The sequence below is a fragment of the Notolepis coatsorum genome (genome assembly GCF_963971535.1).
Source record: "Notolepis coatsorum genome assembly, chromosome: 10".
NCBI lineage: Eukaryota > Metazoa > Chordata > Actinopteri > Aulopiformes > Paralepididae > Notolepis > Notolepis coatsorum.
Genome location: NC_140174.1, coordinates 99,110,126 through 99,124,468, shown reverse-complemented (window position 1 = coordinate 99,124,468; position 14,343 = coordinate 99,110,126). Strand labels below are relative to the sequence as shown.

Here is a 14,343-nt window from a genome sequence, read left to right as displayed (position 1 = left end):
TGCAGACGGGGGGAGCGCACTCCTCCCTGTCTGACAATATACGACGCTGACGTCGTGTTGTCCGTCCTGACCAAAACATGCTTTCCCACCACAAGGTGGCCGAGCCGTTTGAGGACCAGAAGGACTGCCTTCAATTCCAACACATTGAATGTAGCGCAGACCGGGCAGTATGGTCTTGCCAGCTGCCCCCTACTGCATTGGCCCGACACGTCCCCCCCCCCATCCCATGAGGGAGGCGTCGGTGAAGACCGTGACGTGTGACAGCCTGCTGCCCACAGGGACCCCGCTGGTGAGGACACCAGGCCCTCCCCAGAGGACGAAGTCCCCCAGTACTGACATGGGAACCTTCAGCCGCTTCCACATGTCTCTCACCGGGTCCATTTCCATACTGGAAAAAACCACCTCTGCATCCTCCTCATGAAGAGGAGGCCAAGAGGGACCACAGCAGCAGGCGCATCATGGACAGCACCGTAACCGTCCTAGGACGGAACCTCCCGAGCGCGTCGAGAACCATCCACTCGCCGCCGCTCTGAGAGGGATGCCCATATAGACCTTGAGCTTAGAAAAAGCCCAAGTACTCCACCCGTTGACTGGGAAGAGGAGTACTCTACTTCCAGTCTACAGCTAAACCCAGGCTGGTGAGGCACGACCTGCCTGGTATGAGACCTGGCGATCTACCCTGACCGGCCAAGGACCAGAACGTCGTCCAGGGTAGAATAAAATTCGTAAACCCTGACGACGCAGAGGCCCCAGCGCGGTCTCCACGCACTTGGTGAAGATGCGGGGAGCCAGAGAGTAGCCGAACGGCAGCCTCTGGTACCCGTACGCTAAGCCCTGCAAAGGAAGCGTAGGTAAGCCCTAGGATGGAAGTTCGGGATGCAAATACGCATCCTACAGGTCTATGGAGGTGAACCAGTCCCCCACCTGACAGCGTCTAACAGGTGGGAGACGGTCAACATTCTGAACCTCCCATGGGACAGGTCCAATATGGGTCTGACACCCCCCCCCCCCCCCCCCCCGATTTCTCGGGCTCCTTTGGGACCACGATGATGGCTTGCTTCGCTAACAGAGATTGGATCTCGTCGGCCAGAGCTGTCACTGCTGTTGACCCTGACAATAGGGTCTGTACCAAACCTGAAAAAGGAGGGTGGGGTTGTGCAAACTGCAACACAAGTCCCCGCCTCAGCGTTCTCTCCATCCACCTCGACATATGGCACTGTCGTAGCCATATGTGATGATAATCCCAAGCGATAATCCCAAACGCTGATAATCCCAACCGCTGGTCCGCCAGGAACCGTAGATAGGCGGCCCGGTCCCACCCGCTGTGCGTTGCCAACCCTGGACTCGCCAACCGTGCGAGCAGGGCGTCTCGCGGAGCCGGGATATCGCACCCTGACACTACCAACGAGGCAATCGCACCCAAGGGGGGACCCACGACAGAAAGGGCCAGTTTGATACGGGGGAAGCTGACATCACACTGGGTGACATAAGCTCCCCCACTGAACATCTCCCCGGCATGGACTGCTGAGGATCTGTTCTGCAGCTGGACACGCAAGGCGTGTGGTCCCCACACTGCCCGATAGGGTGGGTTCCTACACACCGTAGCCCTGCAGTGATATTACTACCACCCAAATCACGCGTGCCTGACTGACCACCGCCGGTCTTCCGGCCGTGGGAGGCACTAACGTGATACACGGCCTGGCGAGGGCGGGCTGGGGGAACTCGCGCTGCGACCCCCTGGGCCTCGAGTTCCCCCGCTGACAACCTTCGTCGTTGACAGACACAACACCAGGCTCACCAAATACAGACGCAGAACGTGTGGCGTGGGAGCCGCTTATGCTTCACTGAAGGCACGCGGCCCGCAGCCAAAGGGAACAAATCAGAGCCCGTATCCCACTGGTGTTGGGGGGGGGGAGTGACCGGAGAGCGAGCTAGACACAGTTAGACGGCGACGGTTTTTTAGGGCGTGCTCATCTAATGTAGCCGATCCCTCGGCCGCCAAGGCTGTCGGCCTTGTGATCACCTGTTGTCTTTGTGTCCAGGGTACCTCAGGTGGGGGAAACATGGCCGCTGGTCGGGGGCCTCGCCACAGCTGCTGGCGAGGCCGCGCCCTCACCTCTGGTTGCGCGGTGTGAGGCGGTGTGGGGCCTAGGTCAAATACTGCCTGCGCTCCCGCGGAAAGACCAAAAGTCCCTCTGCGGAGAGGGGAGCCCTGAGGAGGGAAAAACCTTCTCTCCTCCTCAAGGGGAGACTGTTCGAAATAAAGATGTCTGTGAAGCGTTGACAGCATCCTAGCCCTCCCTGCGGTTATAGCTTGCGGCTAGGTCAAAAGCTGAATAACCTCAAAACCTTGCACAATGTTTTGACGTCGGCTGGCCCTAAGGCCCCACCACCCGACACCATTTTTGACAGAAAAAACAGCAATTTGAACAATGTTGCCAGTCGCTGCTAATTCTATACCGCGGCGGTATAGGCTTTAACAGCCCACCAGCCACCTGCCGGGCCGACTCGCCTCATGGCGTCGGCCGGGCAGGACACCGTTCCACCATGTCAGAGGCAAAGGACTGATGCCACCTGCTTCACAAGCACGGAACACCAGTGGTGGCTGCAGACCAAAGTCTACTACTAGTGAAGCACTGCCTCACTAGTAGGCATGCAGCAACCTCCACTGTGGTGTGCACCCATGAAGGGGTAAATTAATAAATGAACAAAAACTCCACTAACACACTGCAGAATGGGCTAGCCCATACACACAATTGTTAAGGGGATGCAGACCAGAGAAAAACACCAGTCCCGTCCACACAATTCATAGATTCACAATAAGCACATCACAAAAAGCAAGTTTACCCATATAAATGGTAAACAAGCCCCTGTCAAACCCCCAACATTAGACACCGATTGACCGTCAGCATGAATTGTTAAGAGGAGGGAAGACCTTTTAGTAAACAAAGGAACGGCGTCCTAGCATTGTAGCATTAGCATTAGCCGCGCGCTCTAGGATAGCTGGGAAAACACCCAAAACAGAATCATGACGACCATGATTTTCCAAATATCCTGCCCCTCGCGCCAATACATAACTTGGCTGTCTCACAGGACAACGAGCAGTATCACTCATGCTAGTGTCAATGCCTGTTAGCGCAGGCCCTACCTGTGCGCGACGTACCTCGACTGCTAACCGTCGCGCGACGTCCCTCGATCCGCTGTCACGAGATGAGGAAACCCCAGGACAGGCCCGATGCGATGTTAGGATGTGCAGAGAAGATTCCAGGGGCTGGTGAACCTCTGGCGAAAACCCAACATTGTGTAATTTCTACCTGCATTTCATAACAGCTAGTTCACGGAGTGCACTGCTACGTCCGTGTTGGAAAGAGGAAGGTAGAGTGTGACCATGTCCGGCGTCATATAGTAGGACGCAGGGGCGTGGCCTGTTCACGTGCATGTGAGTGCATTTGTTTGTTCGTGAGCCCATTAGGTGCTAGGAGATAAGAGATATCTCATAATGGCGAAGAGCGAGACGCGATTGGCCAGTATGATAATATAACCAAGCATTTCACTATAATGTACTGTACCTTATATGACAAATAAAACAAAACTTGAACTTGAACATTTGAAAAAATTTAATAAAATAATCTTAAATTGAGTAGCTTTCTGCTTTTTAAAATGATCTATACAGTCGTTGTGCAAAACATTTCAATTTCCATGCGGCAGAATTGTTACAATAGCCGATAATCCATTTTCCCAATGATAAATCCCTATACGGGTGGACCTCGCAGGCGGTGCAAAGCGATGTCAGACTACACCTCCCTATAGCGGTCTGTGCTGTCCCCCGTGGTGCGGCAGACCACGGGTTCGAAACTCCCTCGGGGCATCGAAGTTAACGCAGGGGTGACGGCAGGGCCGCCTCAGGGGGTGTGCGAGCAGTGCGGTCGCACAGGGCCTCGCCGGAAGGGGGGCCGCGCAAAAAAATTAAAAAATATTTGATTTATTTTTTATTTTTATTTTTATTTTTTTATTTTTTTATTTTTTGCGAGGCCCCCCTTCCCGCGAGGCCCTTTTTCATCACAGACCTAAAATCTAGTTTTGCTTATATGCTTATATATTTCACATTAGACACGTTCCTGGCTCTGAGGCTCTGCAGGCAGCAGAATTGGTTTCAATGAGGGGAGGGGTTACAGCCAGGTAGCATCTGTTGAGTTCATTGTGTGCGTCTGTGTGCGTGCCGGGGGGGGGGGGGGGGGGGGCGTGAACCGACTCATTGCCAGACGTGAGCGATTCGACTCACGCTCACGGCAATGAATCGGCTCTTATGAACGAGTCGCTCATGACCGACTAGCATCTGACTATTTCGCGCGTGCAGCATTGGATGCCAGCCAAGATGAAGAGGACATCGTCCGCAGATGGACTGAAGATGAAAGTTGTTGCATGTTAGCCAGTTCAGTCAGGCTAGCCATCCCGGTTAAAGACAGGGACAGCTAGTTAGCTTTAGCTACGTTATAATATTAAGTGTGGTTCAGTCGGGATATAGCCATGATGATGTCGGCTAGTAGCTAGCTTAGCTAAATGCTAACTAGCGTTAGCTAACCTAGAGACAGCGCGTGCAGCCAAGATGAAGATGATGGTCGTTCGGCAGATGAACTTCGTCAACTCCACGCGGTTGTCTCCATCCTCTTGGACGTTTGGTGAGTTTTTAATGCCCTCTATTCTATTCCCGCCGTGGATCTCTCTCTCTCTCTCTCTCTCTGGAGCCAAACTGGCCGACTAGCTGTTGTAGTAGTGTAGTAGCTAACGGTGTGTGGCCTGGTGTCAGCACCTGTATTGCTTTTCTCACGTTACAGTTTTTCAGTGGTAGCTGCATAGCTTGCTTCTGCGTTAGCTAATGGTTAGCGATAGCCGGGTTGAGCTAACTGTTAGCCAGTTAGCTGTTTAGCTACGACGTTAGCTGCCGGCTGCGCTCGGCTGGGAACGTTAGCTTGATGCTATCAGTTAGCCTAGAGTTAGCTGTTAGCTTGTGCTACGACCATTGACATTAGCCGTGAGAATAGCAGGGGGTTCTGGCACTCTGACTACGACATCATCTTTGACAGAAGATGTAGTCGGGCCTGCACCATGACAAGGCTCCGGCCATAGCTTATTTTTGTCCCGCCAGCGAGAGGCCTTTCGTCAACGTGGAGACCTGTGTTGCGGCCTTTCGCCCTGCGTTCCTTGGTGCAGGTAAGATGAATGAAAATGTAATGACATTACCCCACTCTTCCTTCCTTCCCCTCCCGAATGTTTTGTTAATAACAATGTTTTTTTCCAGGCAAAACATTTGGAGATACGACATGTGCTGTGTGTGAATTTTGGGTAGCTTGGGTAGCGTTGGGCCGTTGGCCAAAGCTGTGTGTGGCCTGGTGTCATTACCTGGCTAGCCTATTTAGCTGATGTCGGCCATTGGCTCCTTGCTGCTTTGTTTTCTCTGGTATAGACCCTCTTCTCTTTGGATTTAAGTGTTGATCTTTGTCCTTTTGGATCTCTCATACATGCTCTCTCTCTAACACACACACACACGACAAACACACATGCTCTCTCTCTCTCTCTTTCTAACACACACAGTCTGCCTATGGCGGCCTTTCTCGATGGCTAGGCTGTGCTCGCTGAGTCTGTACCTAGTCAAGGATCTTCAGTCACAGTGCTCAGGTATTCTGCCACTGTGTACTCTCTGTTTAGGGCCAAATAGCATTTCAATTTCTTTCCAATGTGTGTCTCTCTCTCTCTCTCTCTCTCTGTACACTGTATATTGACTGTAGAACGGGAGCTCTCTCTCGCTCTCTCTCTTGCTATATGTTGACTGTATCATGCCCAGCCTCGGGCAGCGCTATTATTTAAGAATATGTTGACTGTATGAAATTTTATAATTTACATGTTACATAAGCATGCATTGTACAAAGAAAGCATGTTCAAAAAATAAAATAAAACATCAGTGACTCCAATACAGAGATGTATGTAGTACTACTACTACTATACTACTACTACTACTACCATATCTGTCAACCCTCCCGTTTTTCCCGGGTATTTTACCCTTCTTTCCCGCCATCCTCCCGTTTAAATATTTTCCCGTAAATTTCCCGTATTTTGCCCTTCTTAGTAAAAAGGCTACACCCTAATTCATGCTTTTGTCTCATCACGTCTAGACTACTGTAATGCACTTTTTTCAGGCATACATAATTCAAGCATAAAAAATCTTCAACTTGTGCAAAATGCGGCTGCACGGATACTAACTAAAACTAGAAAATTTGATCACATCACACCAGTTTTGTCCGCCCTACACTGGCTTCCTATTCAAGCCCGATCTGACTTTAATGTGCTACTCCTCACCTACAAAATGTTTAATGGGCTTGCACCGCTCTATCTATCCGATCTCATCTCCTGATACTCGCCCGATCATGCTCTGCGCTCACAAAATGCGGGGCTTCTATCGATTCCTAGGGTTAAAAAGAAATCCGCCGGCCACAGAGCCTTTGGTCTACTGCGCTCCCTACTGTAGTCAAGTCAAGTCAAGTCAAGAGTTTTAATTGTCACGGCATACAGGTATACAATGAAATGCGGCTGGTCTTGCCCGCGACGATGTGCAATACAGTGGTACAACATATAATAGAATCCAATAAAAATACAGTGGTACAACATATAATAGAATCCAATAAAAAACAACAGTGCAATAAACAGGTACATGGTGTGCCATCTCGGTATCTGTACATAGTATTTACAGAGCATATGGGACATGCTAGGTAGCTTTAGTAGTGCAATACACTGTTCCTGATGTTATACTAATTTAAGTGGCCTTTCCTCTGGCCATAAGTGTGCGTGTGTGCGGCATGAGTGTTAAAGTGGCTGCTAGTGTGTGAGCGTGCTCAGCGTGCGTGTCGTGTATGTGCTAGTGTGTGCTTGTGTGTGGATAGTTCAGTTTCTGTGTCTCTCAATGTTCATTGTTCAAGGCTCTGATGGCCTGGGGGAAGAAGCTTAGCCTAAGCCTCTCCGTCCTAGTAGCTGGGGTTCGCAGGCGTCTGCCTGACCTCAGCAGCTGGAACAGGCTGTTATTGGGGTGGTGGGGGTCTTTCATTATCCTGCAGGCTCTGGATTTGCACCTCTTGTTGTATAGAGCCTGCAGGGGAGGTAGCGCAATACCCGTGGTACGCTCGGCTGAGCGCACCACTCTCTGTAGGGCCTTCTTGTCCTGTGCCGTGCTGTTCCCATACCAGGCAGTGATGTTTCCGGTCAAGATGCTCTCTACAGCTCCTGAGTAGAAGGACTGGAGTATCTTCCCCGATACTCTGAACTTCCTTAACTGTCTCAGGTGGTAGAGGCGCTGCTTCGCTTTCTTTACTACTGTGTCTATGTGTGTTGACCATGTCAGATCCTCTGAGATGTGGACCCCCAGGTACTTGAAGCTGCTCACCCTGTCCACGGTAGCCCCGTTAATCATCAGTGGTGTGTGTGTCTCCTGCTGTCCTCTCCTATAATCCACAATCAGCTCCTTGGTTTTACCAATGTTCAGGAGCAGGCTGTTGTCCTGGCACCAACGTTCCAGTACCTCAACCTCCTCTCGGTAGGCCTTCTCGTCGTTGTCCGAGATCAGCCCCACCACCACTGTGTCGTCTGCGAACTTCACTATGGAGTTGGAGCTGAACTTGGCCACACAATCGTGTGTGTAGAGTGAGTACAGCAGGGGGCTTAGAACACAGCCCTGGGGGGACCCGATGCTCAGGGTGATGGTGTTGGAGGTCTGACCCCCCACCCTGACCGCCTGGGGTCTTTCACTCAGAAAGTCCAGTACCCAGGCGCTCAGGGCGGAGCTCAGACCTAGCTCGATCAGCTTGTCCACCAGTCTGGTGGGGACTATGGTGTTGAACGCTGAGCTGTAGTCAATGAACAACAGTCTCACATAGCCCCCCTTCTGACGGTCAAGGTGGGAGAGAGTGCTGTGCAGTACCTGGGAGACCGCGTCGTCAGTGGACCTGTTTGTCCTGTATGCAAATTGCATAGGGTCCATATCACTGGGGAGAGAGGCACAAATGTGGTCCTTGACCAGCCTCTCGAAACATTTCATGACCACAGAGGTGAGTGCCACCGGTCTGTAGTCATTTGGGCATGTTGGGGAGGGTTTCTTCGGTACAGGGATGATGGTAGACATCTTGAAGCAGGCAGGGACTACTGACTCCGCCAGGGATTGATTAAATATGGCGGTGAACACCGGGGCAAGCTGGTTTGCACAGGACTTAAGTATGCGTCCTGTTATACCATCTGGGCCCGCAGCCTTCCTGGTGTTCACCTGCATAAATGCTCTTCTCACACTGTGTTCCGACAACGAGAGAGCACCCCCGCCCCCCCGCGGTTGCCCCCCCCCTCCACAACAGCCGGTGTGCCAGTGACGTCACTAGCCAGAGGGCTAGCGGCGACACTGTCTACACCGAACCGAGCGTAGAAGGAGTTGAGTTTGTCCGCGAGAGAGGCGTCGTCGCTCCCCATTAAGGGGGCGCTGACTTTGTAGCTGTGGAACAAATGACCTGCCGTCGTCACAAGGTCACTTGTGTTTGAAATATATATTTTTTTAAATCTTCACATGAAAATGAAACTTTGAGCCAGAAATAACTTAGGACCTACGTATAAACAAGCAAAATGAAGAGGACTTATCCATCTGGAGCAGAAAAAGATGAGGAGGATAAATGAAAGAAATACAGTGGTAAGTAGAGCAGAAAAGCTACTATTTAGTATAAAGTAATGGTAGCCTATAGCCTTAATTAATGGGTGAGATAGTTAAAACTCTCCAGCTAACATTAACTATCTAGCTAGGTCTCACGTTATTTTCAGTTATCCTAGCTATAGCTAACTGTAAAGGACAGGGACACTCAATTATCATGTTTTTCACACTAACATGCAATCATCAATCTTGTGAAAAATATGCACTTTTAGTCTATTTGCCAACACAATGAACCCGGACATTTTGGAACCACCAAACCTTTATGATAGATATGGATAGTATGGGTCACCAGCACTTAGAAACTGCCGGATGCTAAGTTGTACATGTTGGGCAACTTTTTTTATTTGCATAATTAGCAACATTTGCATAATCACCTAAATGGTCAAATCTCTGAAACTACTTGATCAATTTCAACAATGTTGGAGTGGTTTTGGGGGTTATTCGGGATGCTGAATCCATTTATGATACTCAATAGTTTCGGAATTGCAATATTTACTGGAATTTACCAAATTTAAATTTCAAGAGAAATTCTGCTGAATAATATTATGGGGAAACTTACTCCTTGCTCCTTGGAATTTGTACAAATAACGTTTATTATTATTATTGCCATCCTTAGAGTTATTTGCTACCTCTATCTAGCAGGGCTAAAATTATTATTATTTGAAATGGTTTTGTTAACCCTCCTGTTATCCTCAAATTGACTTTACACTCTTTATCCTTGGGGACATTTTGACCCCAGCAGTTTAAACCTCCAGAAAATGATCATAATCAGAAGTGTTACCCAAATGTATGTTTCAGGTGCTTCATGTTACTTTGTTGATTACCTAAATAACCATTTAAATAAAACATTACCCCTACTCCCCCCACCCACCCAATTATACATACATAATATATATTATGTTGTTCAAGTGGGGAGTGGGATGATAACTTTCCGTTTTTGGAAAGTAACGTGTCTGCTTGTGGTTGGGAGACAACAGGAGCATCTGCACTAAGGGTCTCATTCTCATCAGAGGAGGACGCCTCATAATCAGGGTCTCAGACACATTCTCTCCTATGTCACTTTCACCTTCAAATATCTGTGACAAAACTTCACTGACGGAAAACTTTTTCTTCAAGGTAATTTTCAAATTAGAGTTTAGAAGGCTGCTATGCAAGCTATGTTTGCTCCTCCCCTATGTTGCGTAAAGTTTAGGTAGTCAAAAATCACAAATAACAATAAAAAACAAATAACAATAAAAAAAAAACAATAAAAACAATAAAAGTCCGGGATATACATTCTAAAATATATACATTCTAAAATATACAATACAATTTACAGTAATAAATGTAGAATTTTTTTTAATACAAATGTTTAAGTGTATATGTAAAAATAAGAAGTAAAAAGTCCAGGAAGATTACCAGAGTTTGTACTGTCACTCTGTGGTGAGGCAGTGAGGCACAGTGATGCGTTGTATACTCTGATGGTTGTTGGAATTAAGGACTTCCTGTGCCGTTCAGTGTTGCATCTAGGGAGTCTTAGTCTAAGACTGAACATGCTCCTTCTATCAGCCAAGTCTGTGTATAGCGTGTGGGAGGGGTTGTCCATGATGGCGTGGAGCTTAGCAAGGCTCTTCCTCTCTGACAGAGGAATAGTCTAGCTCCACTCCCACCATGTTACTGGCCTTCCTGACCAGCTTATTTGTCACATATAAGGTACATGTACATTACAGTGAAATGCTTGGTTCTGTATGAGCCCCCTGAGATTGTGCTTCAGACAGTAAAAAAGTAAAAGATGAGTTAGAGAGGTAGTGCAAATCTTTTACTAATAAATAGATACAATATGGTGTAGTGTTAAAAAGTGTTTAAATGTGTTTAAAGTGTTTAGAATGCCCATTTCTCCTTGTTAGGGACCAAGCAGTGAGACAATGAGGAAACAGGAGTTGTAGATGAAAACTGAGTTTTTATTTACCCACAAGGTGCAAAACCATTGCAAACCAAGAATTTGATAACTAGGCCTATAGATGCGTTTCTCGTCCACGTCAGCAAGGAGGCCAAAAGGAACGTAATAATCCTGGTCAGAACAATGGGGCAGACTGTATAGAGGCTACTTTGTAGGACATGACCTTGAGAACATTTGAAACTGTTTGGGGAGAGATTTCACACAGAACAACCAGGAATGAGGAAGATACCAGTTTACCATTGTATCTCTTTGTTCCTGGATTGTAGCCAGCTCTTCATAACAACTCATCAACAATAGTCTTCCGGGATTCTGAAATCGGGGAGGAGATAGCGGGGGGAGCAAATGAATGAATGTGGATGAGAGCCGTGATGTAAGTGATTGCAGCTACGGCTGTGGGGGTGCTGGAGACATGATCGAATAGACTTGTATGCGCCTGAATCTCCTGAACACGGCGCGACCCATTCCTAATCGATCAGAACTAAATCGGCCGAGAAAAAGCCCATTTTTATGCACATGCGCAGATTGCCCACGGATTGTGACGCCACGCACACCCGCCCTGGACTGTTCCATCAGAGGGGGGAGCTTCGGTGATAGTGTGAGTGGCTACAGACCACTGCACTTAAATATAAACATTAGTCTACCTGGAGACTCAATGAGGTAATTGTAGATGTCACCATAAGACGCGTCTGGCCATTTAGTGGGATCATTGTTTCATTATCCTGTTCGGCTGAAAGGACACTGGCCACCGAAGCTTGCCCCTCTGATGGAACAGTCCAGGGCGGGTGTGCGTGGCGTCACAATCCGTGGGCAATCTGCGCATGTGCATGGGGAATAGGTGCTTAAAAATGGGCTTTTTCTCGGCCGATTTAGTTCTGATCGATTAGGAATGCAACCACTTACATCACGGCTCTCATCCACATTCATTAATTTGCTCCCCCCGCAATCTCTTCCCCGATTTCAATGTAACGAGGAAGTGTAGTGGTCTATTAGGCGCTCTACAAATTAAAGTTATTATTATTATCATTCTGTTTACAATTGAACATTCCATGAAAATTATCTATAAATTCTGCATCTTCTGAAACATTTATAAACAGAAAATTCATAAAAAATGACACCAAAATTTGGTAAATTCTAGTAAATATTGCAATTTTGAAACTTTTTTCTTCTCTTAAGTGTTTTTAACCCTTAGATGGTCAAAACGGAGAAGCTGACTGCTACAACTTGTCCTTGGAGAAGAGACAGCCATCGCAACCATCATGGAATGGGAAGGAAGTCCATCTTAACTGGGGCGTGTCCTGGAGGATCTCTCCATGGGAAACAGATTACACTACTCCATGCTTGTTTATGGCGGTGTCTCCGTTACTGTAAGATGGTGTCAGACTGAGATTCTGACAGTCTTCTCTCACAGTGATCCCACAGGTGTCGTCAACTGTAACAGTCACTGTGTGCGTATGTATGTGTGTGTGCATGCACATTGCACACGCATGTGTTGCTCCTAATGACCAAGACAGTGAGTCTGAAACTGTAAAAACCATGACCGCTGTACGTTGTTGTACATTGTGGGATTTGTTTGAGTTCCTGTGCCCCTGACCGTGGTGTGTGAAAGTAGCGTTCAGTGTGTGATGATGTCACAAAGAAACACAAAGCAAACCTGGTTTGTTTTTCCTTTATTGTTTTTTAAATAAAACACTTGCACACATTTTTTTCCCTCCTTGTTTTCATTTTAGCGCCTGCATCATCTGAGTAAAACACTGACATAGCAACAGAGCACCACTAGGTGGCAGTACAATCACATCTGACCTTTTTTTTATCATCATTATTATTATTATTATTATTATTATTATTATAATTATTATCCAACAGCAAGAATATGGAGCTTAACTTCCTCTACAGGACACTACATTTATAAATAAGTTAAGTATTTCAACATTAAGCAGTCACTCTTCACCAAAACGGACACTCACACACGACTTAAAAGAGATCACAAATGCCAGAGAGAGAGACGCCAATCAGATCGGGCCTACGTGTTGATACGAGACACAAGCTCACATGGTCTTACGGGATGACGTGTTCCTGTCTGACGTCAAATGGCATACATAGCCCCAGTTTTTCTGCATTTTTCCTTTTCTTTTTTATTATCATCAGTGATTCCCAGTGTTCTGTCTACACTCCAGTCTCTTACATGTATCCCAGCAGTAAAGGAGCAGCTCATCAATGGCAGTCAGAGCAAAGTAGACTCTACAGTAGCAAGGAGAGGAGAGGACGCGCGCAGGGGGGGGGGAGGGGGGGGGTCAGCCGGGTGGGGGGGGGGGGGGGTAGCCTACTTCTGTTTGTACATGGAAACCGGAGTGCCTTCCGTGACGAGGCCTCCTCTGTCTCTGTCTTGTTTTTGGCTCAAACGAAACAATACGAAACAAAAGAGAAACAAGCTGAGCAAAATGTCGAGGAGCTGATTATATGTATAGCTGTTTGGCCAACGGGTGGGAATGTTTCCTATATGGAGCTTGGAGGAAATCAAAACGTGTCCAGGCATGTTAGTCATCAGTTGTCAATGAGAAACACACACACACGCAGACACGCACACACACGCAAACACACACACAGACACACACACATAGCCCTCGTAGCCAGATACCAGACGTACGAGGAGTTAGAGTTAGAACATAACAAAACTGCCATAACCGACGTCAGTCTGACGACAGTCACTGTGATAACATTCATAATACATTCAACAGAGAACAGCTCACATTAACTGACTTCAGATCAGAGGCTGAATCAACAGCTACTTTTGGAATGATGCCATTTTAGCAAAAAATATTATAATAATAATGTCAATAGACCTCTGTGACGACAGAGGCCTGTATGAACTTATCACATGGTTTAGAAAGCTTGGGTTGTCAGAGAGAGAGAGAGAGAGAGAGAGAGAGAGAGAGAGAGAGAGAAAGAGAGAAAGAGAGAGAGAGAGAGAGAAGAGAGAGAGAGAGAGAGAGATGGAGAGTGAGAGTGTGATAGGTAAAGACAGGAGAATGAGGGGAAAATACTGATGTGGATTTGTTAAAATAAAGTAAAAACAAAAATAAAGTGCTTCTGTTAAAACAAACATCCTCTGTCTGAGGTACAAAACTAAAAAGTCACGTCAAATCGCACAAAAAAAAATAAAGAAGACTCAAACCCTACGCCATCACACTGGCACACTGAGAACAACACATGCTATTTACACTCCGGAGTGTTTATCAATGTCCTCCAGTGTCTAGTATACACAATCGTATACGCACGCGCACACATGCACGAGAGTGTTTGTTTCGACTGTCTACGGTGTTTCCTATGTCTTATCCCGCCAGCGAAGAGAGAGATCGAATAAGTCACATCTCCGTCACGTTACAGACGACACCTCCGTCTCCGCCCCCTCACCGCGCAAGGAGCAGCGGTGAGTGGGGCCGGTATCTCTCCGGTCCGCGTCTATACTTTTACCAACCGATTTCCAGTTCCGCGTGCGCATTCTGCGATCTGATTGGCCACTGACGTTTCTGGACATGTGCGCCAATCGCGTGACGCCTGTTTCTGCGCCTATTTCCGCCTCGAACAGCCTGCAAACTACCTAACGCCTAGTTTATCACTGGTTAAGCTTAGGCGACTCTTTCGAAGTTGGTTAAGGTTAGAGTTTGGAATC

The 14,343-nt window shown here is 47.6% G+C and overlaps 1 protein-coding gene across 2 annotated transcripts in view; it reads right to left on the bottom strand.

Annotated features, from left to right (window-relative positions):
* Positions 1-12,337: 12,337 nt before the first annotated feature.
* The window catches only part of rgmb (repulsive guidance molecule BMP co-receptor b), a 40,284-nt gene continuing 38,278 nt past the window's right edge, over positions 12,338-14,343 (bottom strand). For both annotated transcript variants that reach the window (XM_084322857.1, XM_084322856.1), the window contains exon 3: positions 12,338-14,343. This exon is cut by the window's right edge and continues 1,196 nt beyond it. The gene's annotated coding sequence lies outside the window, so the exon portion shown is untranslated.